Here is a 13,541-nt window from a genome sequence, read left to right as displayed (position 1 = left end):
ATACTAAGTCATCATAATGAGATACTAAGTCATAACAATGAGAAAAGTCATAAAAATGAGATACTTAGTCATAACAATGAGATAATAAGTCATAACAATTAGATGCTTAGTCATAACGATGAGATACTAAGTCATAACAATGAGAAAAGTCATAAAAATGAGATAATAAGTCATCATAAGGAGAAAAGTCATTACAATGAGATACTAAGTCATCAGAATGAGAAAAGTCATTACAATGAGATGCTAAGTCATCATAATGAGAAAAGTCATTACAATGAGATACTAAGTCATCAGAATGAGAAAAGTCATAACAATGAAATACTAAGTCATAACAATGAGAAAAGTCATAAAAATTAGATACTTAGTCATAACAATGAGATAATAAGTCATAACAATAAGATACTAAGTCATCATAATGAGATACTAAGTCATCATAATGAGATACTAAGTCATAACAATGAGAAAAGTCATCATAATGAGATACTAAGTCACCATAATGAGAAAAGTCATAATGAGATACTAAGTCATCATAATGAGATACTAAGTCATAACAATAAGAAAAGTCATAACAATGAGATACTAAGTCATCATAATGAGAAAAGTCATAACAATGAGATACTTAGTCATAACAATGAGATAATAAATCATAACAATGAGATACTAAGTCATCATAATGAGATACTAAGTCATAACAATGAGAAAAGTCATAAAAATGAGATACTTAGTCATAACAATGAGATAATAAGTCATAACAATTAGATGCTTAGTCATAACGATGAGATACTAAGTCATAACAATGAGAAAAGTCATAAAAATGAGATAATAAGTCATCATAAGGAGAAAAGTCATTACAATGAGATACTAAGTCATCAGAATGAGAAAAGTCATAAAAATGAGATACTTAGTCATAACAATGAGATAATAAGTCATAACAATGAGATACTAAGTCATCATAATGAGATACTAAGTCATAACAATGATAAAGGTCATAATAATGAGATACTGAGTCATCATAAGGAGAAACTAAGTCATAACAATGAGAAAAGTCATAACAATGAGATACTTAGTCATAACAATGAGATAATAAGTCATAACAATGAGAAAAGTCATAAAAATTAGATACTTAGTCATAACAATGAGATAATAAGTCATAACAATGAGATACTAAGTCATCATAATGGGATACTAAGTCATAACAATGAGAAAAGTCATAACAATTAGATACTTAGTCATAACAATGAGATAATAAGTCATAACAATTAGATGCTTAGTCATAACGATGAGATACTACGTCATAACAATGAGAAAAGTCATAAAAATGAGATAATAAGTCATCATAAGGAGAAAAGTCATTACAATGAGATACTAAGTCATCAGAATGAGAAAAGTCATAAAAATGAGATACTTAGTCATAACAATGAGATACTTAGTCATAACAATGAGATAATAAGTCATAACAATGAGATACTAAGTCATAACAATGAGATAATAAGTCATAACAATGAGATACTAAGTCATCATAATGAGATACTAAGTCATAACAATTATAAAAGTCATAATAATGAGATACTGAGTCATCATAAGGAGAAACTAAGTCATAACAATGATAAAAGTCATAATAATGAGATATTAAGTCATTTCTTATTATTATATCTAACAGGAATCTTTATATTCTTCCATACATCATGACCTCATTATTGCTTTGCATCTTTGTGGCTGTTTTGCGTCTCTTTGTGTTAATTGTTCTCTTCTTTGTTGAACCTTTGAGGGTCTTTTGCTCTATTTGTGTCTCTATGAGGCCACTTTTCATCTCTTTGTGGATGAATTGTGTTTCGACTGCTGCACCTGTTGTGGATCTTTGTGTGGCCATGCTGCAGTTATTGACAATAATTTGTCAATAGCTGCAGCGTCAATTTGTGTCTCTTTGTGACAATTTTTCAAATCTTTGTAGCAGTTGTGTATCTTTCATTTCATGTTATTTCGTGACTAGGCCGTGTTTTTTCTCTCTGCGGATGTATTGTGTGCTTGTAAGGTTGGGTTGTATTTGTTGTGCATATCGGTGGTGTCATGTTGTTCTTTAAAATAGTTTTGTATATTTCAAACTATGAATATCAACAATCACTTCATGCAGGCCTGTTCTTCATATATGACAATTTTTACTTTTTTAACTTCACTCATCCACTCACTTGTTCTCTTGTCCGGTAACATCGTTAAACACGTCTACGACATATATACATTTTTATTCTTTTGTGTGCTTATTGTTGTCTATGGTGCAGAGGGATGTTTGTGTTCATCCTACCTGGTTTATCTGCAAAGCGGTGCAGTGCCCGTTTTAAAACCTGTTTGTTTTGGGCTGCCTGCTTGGCCCTGTGGTGATGCTCATCATTTGTGAGACAAATTACCTTTTATTATCTACATGCAGCTCAGTAATAAATCTGCAGTCAGGGGTTTCCATGAAGGTTCTGTTTTATTCCTCCTCCTCCTCCTCCTCCTCCTCCTCCTCCTCCTCCTCCTCCTCCTCCTCCTCCTCCTCTTCCTCCTCCTCCTCCTCCTCCTCCTCCTCCTCCCAGTCCCCAGCTTGCATGCAACCAGTGAGTTACAAGAAGGAAATGATAAAAACACAGAATCTAAATCAATCAATCATTTTATTTGTATAGCCCATATTCACAAATATAATTGGTCTCATAGGGTTTTAACATGGTGTGACCTCCTCTGTTCTTAACCCTCAACAAGAGAAAGGAAAAACTACTAAAAAGACACTTTAACAGGTTAAAGAGAAGGTAGAAACTATCAGATGCCAACACGATACAGGATCCTGCATTAATATCACGATCAGCCAGCAAGACACAGGATCCACCAGGTTTAAATCACTGCTTTTAATGAATCGAGTCTATTTGAGTGTACGGAACTTAACTGTGGCTCCAGGATTATAATAAACCATCTGAGTGAATGTGGTCTGGACTCTGTGCAGGAGAGTCATGGAGTCAGAGACTCTGTAGAAGGACAGAACACCTGCACTGTGATCCAGGTACACTCCTACTCTGGCAACGTGGTCTCATGAAACGGTTCGTAAGATATCGTACTAACAGTAATGTCCAAATTTCCGTAAGGAATCATACGAATTTTTAGCGCTACATTTTCGGACCTCCGCAGCGCCCTGATAAAGCAAGATGGCGGAGATTGCTGTATTACTGGTAGAAAACGCTATATTTTAGCAATGTTTCTTCATGAAAATGTGTTTTGATGATATCTATGTCGAGATATGTGTGTTTCAGTTTAAATATTTTCATTCATGGTTAAAATAACAAACCGCTAACATGTTTTCTAAACCCTATTTTCACAACCCTAATCTAAACCAGGAAGAACAATGCAGAGAACTACAAATTGAATGGCGTTTCTGTATGTGTGTGTGTGTGTGTGTTGTTCCCATCTTTTGTAGTTCTAATGAGTTTTCTACAGTGGCCCTGAGAGCTCAACGCACAGCAACTTAAGAAAACACATGCAAGTTGACAAAACACAAGCAAAGTAAGAAAACATCTTCATCATTTCACAACATAACACAACACATTACAGAAATGCGCAGCAAATACAAAAAGTGCGCAGCAAATACACAAACGCGCAGCACCGCCCTGCAAATAGAGAAACGCACTGCAAATAGAGGAGAAACGACAACGGAAGTGTTTCCAGAGGACAGCTAAAAGTGATGGACACTGCTGCCACAGGAGACACAAAAATGTCCAATACATCATACAAATTCGGTTCCACACAGGGGTCGGCAACCCACGGCTCTCCAGCCCCTGCTTCATACGAATTTTGGTGCATTACTTTTAGTAGCATTTCCTACGAAATTGTGATGAGACCAGCCTGCACACACACGTACCTCCGGAGTCCAGCCAGCACCAGGAACTGTCCCTGGAGGAGGAAACAGGGTTTATGACCTATACTGCAGCGATTGGGTGACTTTGTTGGTGTGGTCAACAAAAAAGATACTAATCGTTCTTTATATTAAAACTCATCAGCTAATTCCAACTGCCGCTGATGGTGAGATGATCACATTCTTCAGTTTAATATGAAGCATTTTAAATGTGAAGGTTTTCTATTTGTGAGCAGAAAACTGTTTAGTTATTGGCTGAAAAACGTTTGACTTTGTATTTGTTTTTTTCCCTGCTTCTATCTCAGTTTGACAAATGACTTGTGACAGATTCTGTCTGTTTGAAAAACTAACATGAGAGAGAGAGAGAGAGAGAGAGAGAGAGAGAGAGAGAGAGAGAGAAGCACAGACGAGAATTAGCTTCGATAGAGAAGCTCTGAAAACGACACTTTTAGCCCCTTGATAAACTGCGTATTTATTCTTGTTTACTGATCAGTAAATCATCGATCAATATTGAAAAAGAGACCATATGAAAATCCAGTGCATGATGCCACCTCTCTGCAGGCTCACAAAGGAACCCAGAATAAAAGTCTCAACCACCGTCAAGGTGAACTGGTGCCATCCACTGGATCTGCCTCTTCTTCCTCCGCTTCACTAACTAGCAGCTAGGTCTTTAATGACTAAGTTTATTCAAGAAAATGTTGAAATTGTTGAATATGTAGAAAAGTAGAAATCATAGATTCTTATTAAATTACTTTTAATTCCATCAAAACTTTCTGATTCTTGTTCATTGAAATACAGGAAATGATTGAAAAGTTCAAAGAAGTGTTAACTCCTATAATCTTTGGAATCATTTCTTTAGAGTCTACTCTCCTTTGATGACAGAATTAACTTGTCATGTGTACCCGATGTTGCTGTACTACACTTTACTTACTTGCCAACTGCCGACCATACAAGAAGAAGAGCTTATATTCTCTAGCAAGATGGCAACAGTGAACAAGTTACCAGGAATCCCCCAGGACCATCTGCTCCAAACTCAACGACATTATCCAGGCAATTGTGACGTGGCGACCATTAAGGGGGGGAGTTCCCTTTCTGCAGAGATAAGAATTCTTATTAAGAATCTTCAGATGGACCTTCACTGTATGGAGGGAAAATACGAACAAGAAAAAGCAGAGAAGGAGATCCTGAAAAAATTAATTCATACCCTTATCACCAGCTCCCAAAATGTGCCCCGCATTCGAGAGATCATAGAGGGATCACTCTATAAAAAGAAGGCAGAGCTTTTAATGAATGTAGTATCTAAAAAGAAGGCCATTATTAAAGAAAAAACCCAAGCTATTCTGTGTCTCAACAGAAAGATCACAGAGTTAGAGCATTGCAACAACAAGATGAAGCAGACAGCCTTCTTTCATGCTTCGCCTGCCAAGAGCCATCCAGTGGACTTTGACCAGGAAAAGCTTCTCCTCAAACAAATCCAGGACCTCAAAGAGCAAATCACAATGGAGAGATCTGATAATGATGAAAAGATCTCACAGTATGAACAAAAGATCTCCAAGGAAGAACAGAAGTTATCTGTGTATGAACAGAAGATCTCAGAGGATAAACAAAAGATCTCTGAGTATCAAAAGAAGATCCAGGACCTCAAAGAGCAGCTTCAAATGGAGCTGAGGACGTCTGCGGCTTCTGCGGATAAAATCAAAGACATGGAGATGGAGCACCAGAACTCTATTTCTAATATAGAACAATTTATTAATTCTAGCAGATTTAATAACCGGAAGCTAACAGGATTAAAGGAAGTTCATCCATTCAATGAAAACAGGCCACAGAAGATCTTTGGATATGAACAGAAGATCTTGCAGGACAAAGACAATGGATTAAAATTCTCGGACCATAAGCCAAAGGTCTCAAATGATGAACTAGAGGTCTCCGGAGATGAATCAGAGGTCTCAGGAGATGAACAAGAGGTCTCCGGAGATGAACCAGAGGTCTCTGGAGATGAACTAGAGGTCTCTGGAGATGAATCCGAGGTCTCTGGAGTTGAACAAGAGGTCTCCGGAGATGAACCAGAGGTCTCTGGAGATGAACTAGAGGTCTCTGGAGATGAATCCGAGGTCTCTGGAGTTGAACAAGAGGTCTCCGGAGATGAACCAGAGGTCTCTGGAGATGAACTAGAGGTCTCTGGAGATGAATCCGAGGTCTCTGGAGATGAACAAGAGGTCTCTGGAGATGAATCCGAGGTCTCTGGAGATGAACAAGAGGTCTCCGGAGATGAACCAGAGGTCTCTGGAGATGAACTAGAGGTCTCTGGAGATGAACAAGAGGTCTCCGGAGATGAACCAGAGGTCTCTGGAGATGAATCCGAGGTCTCTGGAGATGAATCCGAGGTCTCTGGAGATGAACAAGAGGTCTCTGGAGATGAACCAGAGGTCTCTGGAGATGAATCCGAGGTCTCTGGAGATGAATCCGAGGTCTCCGGAGATGAACAAGAGGTCTCCGGAGATGAACCAGAGGTCTCTGGAGATGAATCCGAGGTCTCTGGAGATGAACAAGAGGTCTCCGGAGATGAACAAGAGGTCTCCGGAGATGAACCAGAGGTCTCTGGAGATGAACTAGAGGTCTCTGGAGATGAATCAGAGGTCTCCGGAGATGAACTAGTGGTCTCCGGAGATGAACCAGAGATCTCCGGAGATGAATCCGAGGTCTCCGGAGATGAACCAGAGGTCTCAGTGGAGGAACCAGAGGTCACAGTGGATGAAAAACCAAAGACAAAAAAGATCAAAAAAGGGTGGAAAAGATTTCTTCATTTCCTGAAACCGTGGAAGTGGGCGAAAAGAAAAATAATTTGAGCAAAAGTCGGAAGAAGCCTTTGAGCATCTCCAGCTGCTTCCACCGCCTCTTGGACGACCTTGACCTGTCTTACATGATGCTTGCTGCTCTGGCTTTGTACCCTCATGGTTGATGCACTTATTGTAAATCGCATTGGATTAAACGTCATCTAATGACATGTAAAATATAACATGTCATATTATAACATGTAATATGACATAAATGACTGCAAATCCTAATTGTCACTAGATGCTCTGAATGTGCTTCTGTGGATTTTCTCTTTGTGCTCTTACAAATGATTCTTTATTTTTTCAATCAATAAAAAACAAAAAATATATTATGTACATTCCTGTATTGACACTTGTTTGCCACTAACTGAGACAAGTTCTACTTCTTCTTCGTTTGGTTTATTGGAAGATGTTAACCAACGTGAAGGTGAACTAGTGCCATCCACTGGATCTGCCTCTTCTTCCTCCGCTTCACTCATGTTGTGCAATAATAGGTAGACTTGATGTTGGCTTATTATTAATAATCATAAATTATGATTGTTAAAATAATAAACCTATTCATAAAATTATAAAATTATTAATTAAAACGATAAAGTTATCAGTTAAGAATAATTACATTATTAATGAAAAGTCAGTACAATCATCAATTAAGAATAAGACAATCTGTAATTTTAATTCATAAAAGATGTGGCAATAAAACTGTAAAGATCAGTCTCATTTAGATCTAGTTTAATTAGAAATCTCAATATTTACTATTAATGATTATATAATGAACAGTGAAGGTTATGGAGTTCTTGGCAGTGTAGAGGTTGGCAAAATTCACCTATGCAACATTAATGGAAAAACAGTTGTGAAAAAAAAGCATTTATTATTTTTATTGAAACAGAGTCAAAGGTTTTTGAGATAGAATTTAAAATCTATAAGAAAAGTGAAACATAACTATAACCTTTATTCAGAAGAGAAAGGTGACTTTCAGACCTTAAACTTCTGAAACAACGACCTCTAGTGGCATCTCAGTGTTTGGTTGGCAGTTGTGAGAACTTTAATGTGTTTATGAGATGTAACTTGTTCTGAATGTGACTGGATCACACACACATCCTGGATGTAAAACTATGTATTCTTGCCATGTGTTTAAAATCCCAGCAGCATCATAAAGTACCTTGGTTACCAGCTCCACATGAACATGAAGACCAGAATGCATCACACAAACTTGTTTGAACCCAAAAGGAAAACAATCTAAAGCCCCTTATCAAACCTAGATTTATTTCCAATTTAAAAACTTTAAATATATTTCTTTATATATTCTTTCCCGCTCAAAACGCAAATTTGCTTTCACAGATGCTAACGACTGTGAACTGTCTTAATTCCATAATAATAAAGCATTCATTCATTCTGATTAAGTTCTGAATTTCATTATTGTCCCTTTGCTAACATGAGAAAATGTTAAGTCTTAAATTAGTCCAAACCTCCACCCATGTTAAAGAAGAGGAAATAAAATTCCTGGACCTGCTCTAAATCTATGGGTTCTTAACTTGGTCCTCATTCCTCTTCCCTTCACAAACATGTCATGGAAATCAGTCAAGCAGTTTAATAGTAATCCTGTAATGTAATAAAGAATCAAACACTCAGACAGGAGCAGGTAGTAATGACTTTGAATGTTTATTTAAAGTTATTCCCACTGCACAACCTCTCCCTGTGTGAAAGCCCAGTCTGAAAGGAAGAGGATACAGGCCACTATAGCACCACATCAACACTTTTATTAACAAGGCTTCTTGTTTAGCCACAACACCTTGTGACGCTCAGTCATTTATGTTTATGGTTTTCTGTCTTGTGTTTTCTATTTCCTGTTTTATTTTGTAGCCCCGCTGTCACTGTGTCTTGTTTCAGCTTCTCGGTGTCTCACTTCCTGTTCGTTGATTGTCTTCTCCAATCCTCATGTGGTTCACCTGTTTGTAATTGTTCCTGCCTTCCCTCTGTGTCTATTTAAGCCTCTGTGTTCCCCAAGCCCTTTGTCGGTTTGTACTCGTTTGTCTGCCCGTTTCCACAAGTATAGATATGGTTTGTCTGTGCTTGCTGTCTCGACCAGCTTCTCCTGCTTCGTTGTTCTCTGTGCGCTTTGTCACCTGTTTAACTAGTGTAGTGTTCCTGTTTTGTTTCTTTCTTGTTTAAAGCCTTTTTAATATTAAATCCCCTTTTTGTTAACAACCTCTGCATCCTGGGTCCATCTCCTCCATCAAACCGTAACACACCTCCGCCCCACAGCGGTACGGCCCCCTGTGCTGCCCTGTGATGACACACTAGCATGGTGAGGCTAGTTCAGAAACAACCCAGAGGATGAAGAAGGTCCAATCTGCAAAGTGGTGCAGTGCCCGTTCTAAAACCTGTTTGTTTTGGGCTGCCTGCTTGGCCCTGTGGTGATGCTCATCATTTGCGAGACAATTTACCTTTTATTATCTACATGCAGCTCAGTAATAAATCTGCAGTGGGGCGTTTCCATGAAGGTTCTGTTTTATTCCTTCTCCTCCTCCTCTTCCTCCTCCTCCTCCTCCCAGTCCCCAGCTTCCATGCAACCAGTGAGTTACAAGAAGGAAATGATAAAAACACAGAATCTAAATCAATCAATCATTTTATTTGTATAGCCCATATTCACAAATATAATTGGTCTCACAGGGTTTTAACATGGTGAGACATCCTCTGTTCTTAACCCTCAACAAGAGTAAGGAAAACTACTAAAAAGACACTTTAACAGGTTAAAGAGAAGGTAGAAACTATCAGATGCCAACACGATACAGGATCCTGCATTAATATCACGATCAGCCAGCAAGACACAGGATCCACCAGGTTTAAATCACTGCTTTTAATGAATCGAGTCTATTTGAGTGTACGGAACTTAACTGTGGCTCCAGGATTATAATAAACCATCTGAGTGAATGTGGTCTGGACTCTGTGCAGGAGAGTCATGGAGTCAGAGACTCTGTAGAAGGACAGAACACCTGCACTGTGATCCAGGTACACTCCTACTCTGGCAACGTGGTCTCATGAAACGGTTCGTAAGATATCGTACTAACAGTAATGTCCAAATTTCCGTAAGGAATCATACGAATTTTTAGCGCTACATTTTCGGACCTCCGCAGCGCCCTGATAAAGCAAGATGGCGGAGATTGCTGTATTACTGGTAGAAAACGCTATATTTTAGCAATGTTTCTTAATGAAAATGTGTTTTGATGATATCTATGTCGAGATATGTGTGTTTCAGTTTAAATATTTTCATTCATGGTTAAAAAAACAAACCGCTAATATGTTTTCTAAACCCTATTTTCACAACCCTAATCTAAACCAGGAAGAACCATACAGAGAACTACAAATTGAATGGCGTTTCTGTATGTGTGTGTGTGTGTGTGTTGTTCCCATCTTTTGTAGTTCTAATGAGTTTTCTACAGTGGCCCTGAGAGCTCAACGCACAGCAACTTAAGAAAACACATGCAAGTTGACAAAACACAAGCAAAGTAAGAAAACATCTTCATCATTTCACAACATAACACAACACATTACAGAAATGCGCAGCAAATACAAAAAGTGCGCAGAAAATACACAAACGCGCAGCACCGCCCTGCAAATAGAGAAACGCACTGCAAATAGAGGAGAAACGACAACGGAAGTGTTTCCAGAGGACAGCTAAAAGTGATGGACACTGCTGCCACAGGAGACACAAAAATGTCCAATACATCATACAAATTCGGTTCCACACAGGGGTCGGCAACCCACGGCTCTCCAGCCCCTGCTTCATACGAATTTTGGTGCATTACTTTTTGTAGCATTTCCTACGAAATTGTGATGAGACCAGCCTGCACACACACGTACCTCCGGAGTCCAGCCAGCACCAGGAACTGTCCCTGGAGGAGGAAACAGGGTTTATGACCTATACTGCAGCGATTGGGTGACTTTGTTGGTGTGGTCAACAAAAAAGATACTAATCGTTCTTTATATTAAAACTCATCAGCTAATTCCAACTGCCGCTGATGGTGAGATGATCACATTCTTCAGTTTAATATGAAGCATTTTAAATGTGAAGGTTTTCTATTTGTGAGCAGAAAACTGTTTAGTTATTGGATGAAAAACGTTTGACTTTGTATTTGTTTTTTTCCCTGCTTCTATCTCAGTTTGACAAATGACTTGTGATAGATTCCGTCTGTTTGAAAAACTAACATGAGAGAGAGAGAGAGAGAGAGAGAGAGAGAGAGAGAGAGAGAGAGAGAAGCACAGACGAGAATTAGCTTCGATAGAGAAGCTCTGAACACGACACTTTTAGCCCCTTGATAAACTGCGTATTTATTCTTGTTTACTGATCAGTAAATCATCGATCAATATTGAAAAAGAGACCATATGAAAATCCAGTGCATGATGCCACCTCTCTGCAGGCTCACAAAGGAACCCAGAATAAAAGTCTCAACCACCGTCAAGGTGAACTGGTGCCATCCACTGGATCTGCCTCTTCTTCCTCCGCTTCACTAACTAGCAGCTAGGTCTTTAATGACTAAGTTTATTCAAGAAAATGTTGAAATTGTTGAATATGTAGAAAAGTAGAAATCATAGATTCTTATTAAATTACTTTTAATTCCATCAAAACTTTCTGATTCTTGTTCATTGAAATACAGGAAATGATTGAAAAGTTCAAAGAAGTGTTAACTCCTATAATCTTTGGAATCATTTCTTTAGAGTCTACTCTCCTTTGATGACAGAATTAACTTGTCATGTGTACCCGATGTTGCTGTACTACACATTACTTACTTGCCAACTGCCGACCATACAAGAAGAAGAGCTTATATTCTCTAGCAAGATGGCAACAGTGAACAAGTTACCAGGAATCCCCCAGGACCATCTGCTCCAAACTCAACGACATTATCCAGGCAGATGTGACTTGGCGACTATTAAGGGGGGGAGTTCCCTTTCTGCAGAGATAAGAATTCTTATTAAGAATCTTCAGATGGACCTTCACTGTATGGAGGGAAAATACGAACAAGAAAAAGCAGAGAAGGAGATCCTGAAAAAATTAATTCATACCCTTATCACCAGCTCCCAAAATGTGCCCCGCATTCGAGAGATCATAGAGGGATCACTCTATAAAAAGAAGGCAGAGCTTTTAATGAATGTAGTATCTAAAAAGAAGGCCATTATTAAAGAAAAAACCCAAGCTATTCTGTGTCTCAACAGAAAGATCGCGGAGTTAGAGCATTGCAACAACAAGATGAAGCAGACAGCCTTCTTTCATGCTTCGCCTGCCAAGAGCCATCCAGTGGACTTTGACCAGGAAAAGCTTCTCCTCAAACAAATCCAGGACCTCAAAGAGCAGATCACAATGGAGAGATCTGATAATGATGAAAAGATCTCACAGTATGAACAAAAGATCTCCAAGGAAGAACAGAAGTTATCTGGGTATGAACAGAAGATCTCAGAGGATAAACAAAAGATCTCTGAGTATGAAAAGAAGATCCAGGACCTCAAAGAGCAGCTTCAAATGGAGCTGAGGACGTCTGCGGCTTCTGCGGATAAAATCAAAGACATGGAGATGGAGCACCAGAACTCTATTTCTAATATAGAACAAGTTATAAATTCTAGCAGCTTTAATAACCGGAAGCTAACAGGATTAAAGGAAGTTCATCCATTCAATGAAAACAGGCCACAGAAGATCTTTGGATATGAACAGAAGATCTTGCAGGACAAAGACAATGGATTAAAATTCTCGGACCATAAGCCAAAGGTCTCAAATGATGAACTAGAGGTCTCCGGAGATGAACCAGAGGTCTCTGGAGATGAACTAGAGGTCTCTGGAGATGAATCCGAGGTCTCTGGAGATGAACTAGAGGTCTCTGGAGATGAACAAGAGGTCTCCGGAGATGAACAAGAGGTCTCTGGAGATGAATCAGAGGTCTCTGGAGATGACTCAGAGGTCACTGGAGATGAATCAGAGATCTCTGGAGATGAACAAGAGGTCTCTGGAGATGAATCAGAGGTCTCTGGAGATGAATCAGAGGTCTCTGGAGATGAACAAGAGGTCTCTGGAGATGAATCAGAGGTCTCTGGAGATGACTCAGAGGTCACTGGAGATGAATTAGAGGTCTCAGAAGATGAATCCGAGGTCTCTGGAGGTGACTCAGAGGTCTCTGGAGATGACTCAGAGGTCACTGGAGATGAATTAGAGGTCTCAGAAGATGAATCCGAGGTCTCTGGAGATCAACTAGAGGTCTCAGTCGAGCAACCAGAGGTCACAGTGGATGAAAAACCAAAGACAAAAAATATCAAAAAAGGGTGGAAAAGATTTCTTCATTTCCTGAAACCGTGGAAGTGGGCGAAAAGAAAAAGAATTTGAGCAGAAGTCGGAAGAAGCCTTTGGGGGGGATGTGATGAGTTAAACCTTCGAGCATCTCCAGCTGCCTCCACCGCCTCTTGGACGACCTTGACCTGTCTTACTTGATGCTTGCTGCTCTGGCTTTGTACCCTCATAGTCGATGCACTTATTGTAAGTCGCATTGGATTGTGCTCTTAAAAATGATTCTATATTTTTTCAATCAATAAAAAACAAAAAATATATTATGTACATTCCTGTATTGACACTTGTTTGCCACTAACTGAGACAAGTTCTACTTCTTCTTCTTTGTTTGGTTTATTGGAAGATGTTAACCAACGTGAAGGTGAACTAGTGCCATCCACTGGATCTGCCTCTTCTTCCTCCACTTCACTCATGTTGTGCAATAATAGGTAGACTTGATGTTGGCTTATTATTAATAATCATAAATTATGATTGTTAAAATAATGAACCTATTCATAAAATTATT

The 13,541-nt window shown here is 38.8% G+C and overlaps 1 long non-coding RNA gene across 1 annotated transcript; it reads right to left on the bottom strand.

The window, feature by feature from the left end:
* Positions 1 to 8,348: 8,348 nt before the first annotated feature.
* LOC128437511 (uncharacterized) lies at positions 8,349 to 9,059 on the bottom strand. Its single transcript, XR_008338222.1, has 2 exons — positions 8,958 to 9,059; positions 8,349 to 8,497 (listed from the first exon to the last, which is right to left on the bottom strand). It is a non-coding gene; the product is annotated as an uncharacterized LOC128437511 (long non-coding RNA).
* Between the last annotated feature and the right edge of the window lie 4,482 nt (positions 9,060 to 13,541).

The sequence above is a fragment of the Pleuronectes platessa genome, chromosome 3, assembly GCF_947347685.1.
Source record: "Pleuronectes platessa chromosome 3, fPlePla1.1, whole genome shotgun sequence".
NCBI classification, from domain to species: Eukaryota; Metazoa; Chordata; class Actinopteri; order Pleuronectiformes; family Pleuronectidae; genus Pleuronectes; species Pleuronectes platessa.
Note: the sequence above shows the minus strand (reverse complement) of the source record. Positions and strands in the feature narration are given on the sequence as shown.